The sequence below is a fragment of the Hippoglossus hippoglossus genome, chromosome 15 (genome assembly GCF_009819705.1).
Source record: "Hippoglossus hippoglossus isolate fHipHip1 chromosome 15, fHipHip1.pri, whole genome shotgun sequence".
Classification (NCBI taxonomy): domain Eukaryota; kingdom Metazoa; phylum Chordata; class Actinopteri; order Pleuronectiformes; family Pleuronectidae; genus Hippoglossus; species Hippoglossus hippoglossus.
The window spans coordinates 5,860,196-5,866,296 of record NC_047165.1 but is presented as its reverse complement, the minus strand read 5'-3'; positions in this window follow the sequence as shown (position 1 = coordinate 5,866,296).

Sequence of the window (6,101 nt, the reverse complement as noted above, 5' to 3'; positions counted from 1 at the left end):
TAAATATTTCAATGTCACGTCAGCATGAAGCCCGTCAACTAAAAAAAGCAAGGAGGTGATTTTAGTGTCGGAAAGAAAGTCTCCATCACGATGGGAACGGAAACATCCATCGGAACAGAATGATAAAAAGGGTTTTCCTCAGTTAATAAACTACGTTCCTCTCCGCTTCAGTTCGTCTGCCTTGTTTTTGTTTCTCACAATGCTTCAATTACCTCTCCATTACCTGCCGAGCCACAGGTGTTGAAACAGAATAAAGGTTTAAGCGTACTTTGTCCAAAGGTGGACGTTAATCCTCCTTCATTGTTACTGTTTAGATTTTGCATCCATAGCGCTGTGCAGCAGAGCTCCCCGTCGAGCTAACTGCATTTAAAAGCTGTTTCATAAAGAAGTGATTAAATATAATTACCCATATAATTGCCACCATCGCTTTTGGCATGTTGCTAGTTTGTTGTGTGTCAGCTGAGTGTTTTTTGCAGCGCTGTGCACGGTACATGACACTGATTGGTGTCGACCGTCTGACACCCACAGGGTGAGAAGGAAATCTCTGACAGTGCGTCACACTGAACCTCACTATCACATCCACATTGGTCAAATGACTCACCTTTAGGTATAAGGTTTGTTTTTTCTTATACGTATAACTGCACATTAAATGGTAATATGAGACAATAGGGTTTAACTTTACTTTTCTTTTGTCAAACTGAGAACTATCCGTAACTACAAAAGCTGCTTTCACACATGCATTGAACTGTGGAGAATAGTGTAAACAGAAACACAAGATCTCTGCAGTAGAAAATGTATATTGTTCATGTATGAAAGGAAAACTCAGAAAAAAGTCCAGACGCAACTCTGGATAAAAAAAAAACATTTGATTTAATGGATGATCATTTTCATCGAGCAGATGAAAGAGCATTAACCTTATTTTGGATATTTTTTTCTGTTTCTGGTCACCTCACTAACATCAACATCCAATATTCCGCCTCTTTTTAACTCATGTTTGGTCTCAACCAGTTCTGGCTCTTTTTCTGCCTCACGATATTCCCCAGCTCGTCCCAAACTTGGCTGTTTATCCCTGAACTTATGGGGTTAACGAGACCTGAGAACAAGTTTCATAATCGACACGTCTCTTTTACATTCGTCTAAGTGTGATACTAACATTTGCTCATGACTCACGCTCTTAGCTGGTTTGGGGACTTGTTTACACTCCACGTTGTACTCAGTCTACCTGTGTCACGACGTAAACCCTCCCGAGAGAAACAGTGACAATCGGCGACACGTTAACACGGGTTCCCGCAGGTACGGTGAAAGAAATCCCTACACTTACATGAAAATCACCCACTTATAAAAAGAGGTGTCATGTTCCAGGTGACTCAGGTGCCATGGAGTTATGCCCCGGCTTAAAATAAAAAATCCTCACCAGGTTAAAAATACGTACCCTGTCTGAAAGAGAGCGACGAGGAAGAGGACGTCTTAAAAGCAGTCTTCCTCGCTCATGCCGTCCCACTCTCCAGTTGGTATAACAGGTAATTAGCGGCATGTCATGGCCCGGGTGAGCTGAGGAAGGAGGAAAAGGTGGGTGAGGAGAGAGAGAGAGATTTCTGATTACCTGACAAGTTAGGGCTGGAAAGGCTACACTTAGCCCATTAAAGATTTTTTGTTCAGCATGACATTTGAGAGCTGCGGCGAAGCTGCGTGCCACCTTGCCATGTCCCTGTACACTGGGCATCCATTTAGGGACAGGGGATAGAGAGGGAGGGAGAGGGGGGGGGGGGGGGGGGGGGGGGGGGAGAGGAGAGAGAGGAGAGAGAGGGAGAGAGAGAAAGAGAGAGAGAGAGAGAGAGGGAGGACCAGGCCACGGTGGCACAAATGGATTTCATTCACCAAGGTGAACCGTAGTACGCTGCTAAATGCACTTCCTTGAATGTCAGCAAATGTCACCCGAGAAGCTATTTGCCACCACTTTAATAGCTTCCCCCCCGACTTATGGAGGGAGTGACAGAAAGTAAGAAGGTATGAGGTGAGCGAAGGAAGACGATGAGTCACGCAGAGCGAGAGACAGACAAAGTGAGGGGGGGGGGGGGGACAAACAAATGCACACACGGACGTGGCAAACGCACAAAATGACAGAGGGATTAAGCAGAGAGAAAGAGAACAGATGAGAACTAGGCTGGGCTATTGTCACTTCCGCATGATTAAGCAATTAGCTATTTGAGATGTCTCCGACGAGGTGGTGCAACTAGACAGGAGTGGCTATTGAGAAGATAATCCCTCTCTCGCTTTCTTCCTCTCTCCCCCTCCATGGATCTATCTCCACGTCTGTTTATGTGACTTTGCACCTGCGTGTCCTCCGGCCATATGAACATGTTTACAGCTTGTTTCTGTCTGACTTTCAGTACGTGCACACACACGCAGACACGCACACATACGCACAAACACAAACTCACCCTTGTCTGTTTAAGAGCCGACATCATTAGGTGTAATGTGAGAACTTTGGTTGATGCCTCCGTTTTCTGAGACCTGTCACACGAGGCCCAAGTTTAAACACACACACACACGCACGCACGCACGCACGCACGCACGCACGCACGCACGCACGCACGCACACACACACACACACACACACACACACACACACACACACACACACACACACACACAGGGCTGCATGAACGTTGAAGGAGTGCTGGCTAAGTCAGTGCCCTGCTTAACAAGCCTCAGCCTCACCATTGTTAGACTGATAATAAAATCCCTTTAACCCCTCAGCAGATAAATTGAAAGACAGAAGGTTCAGTTTTACTAATTTTCTTTCTTCTTCGAGAAGTCTCCTTAATCCTGTTGTTTTCCTCTCACTTATTTTACTTTTACATAATGTATGAAACCTCCTTTTGTGTCTGTGCGCAACTTTTCCAATGTTTTTCTATGCATGCATATGTGCTCAGTATGCTTGAATTTAGTAGGAACAAACCTGTGTGTGTGTGTGTGTGTGTGTGTGTGTGTGTGTGTGTGTGTGTGTGTGTGTGTGTGTGTGTGTGTGTGTGTGTGTGTGGGTCGTTTTGACTGCGCGAGGACAACGCTGGCTGCAGCCAATCCTAATCCCCCATTCATTTCCACAAGCAGTTGCTAAGGTTACAAATTACCTTTGGTGCTGGTAAGTGGTTTCTTTTATGACACTGGACGCCCTAATCCTTTTACTGAATACATATTTCATTTAGGATTAGCACAACAACGGATACAGTTGTTCTTAGCATATTCCAACTCCGGCACTCTGTTTTGTTCATGCTCATCAGACACACCGCTTGCATATCAACGTCTGAGTCCCATTTAAAATAACTAAATAAATTATTAAATATCAGTGCGCTCCGTCTTGTTCTTTCAAACTACAGTTGTGGGAAAGCCTGGGGGAAGTGAAAATGAATCAGGCAGGTAGTGTTAGATAGGTAACGACGCGGCTATTATCTGGTGAACAATCGATTACACCGCACTATTCTCTTTTTCAGGGTTTTCTATGGCGTGTTCGGAGTGTTTTCTTTCAGACGACAACAATGGAGACTGTTTCTTTCATTTAATCTCCACCGGCAGTTGTTACACACTTATCTGACGGCTTTAAATGAAAAATAGGAAGGAACTTTTGAGTTTTTCAGGACCTGATTTCCACTGGTTGAAAGAGAGAACAAAAGCGGATTATGGATTTGGGCTGATGGTTGACATCCTGATTCTGTGTGTTTTGTGTTTTGTGGTGACGATGATGTAAAGTTTGCATGAAGGACAACCGGTGATGTGATGGGGTGTGTTCTCTACTACCACGTTTGATTGTTAACATGTAAACAAAACTTTTATGATTTCCTTAAAAGAAAAATAAACTGCCTACTTGAATAAAAGCTAATCAAAGTGGGTTTACATAATCCATACTGACATTAAGCTGATTTTAAAAAGTTTGAACATTGTTGTGAACATTTTGGATAATGTAAGTACACAAGTAAACAAAATATATAACCTAAGTCTTGTCGTATTTAGACTCTGTAGTGAAGCGTTGTCACTTATCGTATCTTTAACCATACAGAGGTTTCCAGGCAAAGGATCAGTTTTTCTTTGTCTTTGTCAGGACGCTATCAGCTGCAGCCTTTTTTGGGGGGGGGGGGGAGACAATAGAAAAGACTCCCGAGGCTGGAAATAAAAATTTGATGTGATTTCAAGAGGATAGCAGAGGTTGTTATTGACTCGATGTGGCTATTAGGTTTTATATCTGAGCCTTTACAGCAGGATTTCTCTCACGAGCCGACTCAACAGCTCAAAGAAAAGAGTAGAACAGAGTCGATATGGGTGCTGGGGGGAAATAATGCTTCTTCTATCAGTTTCTATTTTCTGCTTTTCTTATTCCACGTGTCTGATTCCAGTTCCTTTGGGGACGAGTTGAGAAAAGACGTTTTAAGGTCGAGGTGATAAAAGTCAAAATCTGCTAAAGGGACTTTGTACACATTTGTGCACATTTGTTGGCCAACCACCTTCCCAACTTCTGCCTTTGGTAATTAGCTGCTTCTGACTGGCTGATTGGCCAACTGGTGGGCTGAATGACTGATGGGCATATTGACTGGCTGCCTGTCTGCCTGCCAAACTGACTGACTGCCTGACTATTGAGGCTTAGTCCTGCTATGTGGTGAGATCATCATCACTGGCAAGCACAACAAAAGACTGATGGGAAGAGGCTGTCAGGCTGTGTGTGTGTGTGTGTGTGTGTGTGTGTGTGTGTGTGTGTGTGTGTGTGTGTGTGTGTGTGTGTGTGTGTGTGTGTGTGTGTGTGTGTGTGTGTGTGTGTGTGTGTTGGTGGGGGGTATGTGTAAGCGTGTGATGGCTTCATTCCTGTATCAACACAGTGCTTTCTGTGGATGAGCCAGTAGACCAAGCCTGACCATCATCCTCTCTCATCTCTCACTATCACGTGCCCACACACACACACACACACACACACAAACAGGAAATCAAAAAGCTCTCGGCGCACAAACACACACCAAACGTGGGCCTCGGGGGTGAAGTGGTGCTTAGAAGGAGGGAACTTGGGGTCAGGGCGGAGAGAGGGACGTGGGGGACAGATAACGCCGCTGTTGGACTCCCTACGTTTCATTTTTCCAGTGTGTTTTCGTTGATTAATCCTGCAACTTAAACTGTGACATCAACTCGAAGTGACGCTGCACTTCACCATCATATCAGAGTTTTGCATTTCCCAGAGCCGACTCTCTCTTCTCTCGCTTTTCAGCTTTTCAGCTAAAAGAGAGCAGCAGACTGAGGGGAAACGACAGTGAGAGCAAAGCCCTTGTTTGGAGGGACACATGGGGGAAGGGATTAAGTGTAACACCCAGCTCTCTACCTGTCTGTCTTGTTGAGGGAAAGTGGGGTTTACAGTGTAATGCAGAGCCAAGCTTTCCTCCTCTGTGACAACTCAAAGTGTGTGTGCGTGCGTGTGCGTGTGCGTGTGCGTGTGTGTGTACTCTCCTTGCTCGCTCGGTCTCGGGGGCGCCATGGTAAGGAGGAGATAGGCAGACAACCAAAATGTCTCTCTCTCTCTCTCTCTCGTCTCTATGTGTGGATGTCTCTCTACCCACACAAAGAGAGAAAGAGAGGATGAGAAACACAGAGAGAGAGAGAGAGAGAGAGAGAGAGAGAGAGAGAGAGAGAGACGGAAACACAGGCCCTCACCCGGCCAATGCACAGCCTCACTGCACCTCTCTCGCTTTCTGCTTCCGTCTTGTTTCTGTCAGGTGAATCTCAATCACCTGCTTCTGAGTATGTATGACTTCTTCATTATCTCTCTCTCTCTCTCTCTCTCTCTCTCTCTCTCTCTCTCTCTCTCTCTCTCTCTCTCTCTCTCTCTCTGTTCCTTAATCTTTTCTCACTTGCACCCCTCTCGTTCATCCTGTTAACCTTCCTCCCATCTTTTCTTCCCAGCAGTCAAAGGGACTGAGTGAGAGGCCGTCTTGTCTCGGTGGCTTCCTTCATATGTTGTCTTCCTCCGAGGTGCTTCTACGTCCTCGTCCTCCTCCAACGTGGGAAACCGTGTAACCTCATAACGTTTCTTTGGGAATATACTTGCAGTTTATTGTGTAAATGTA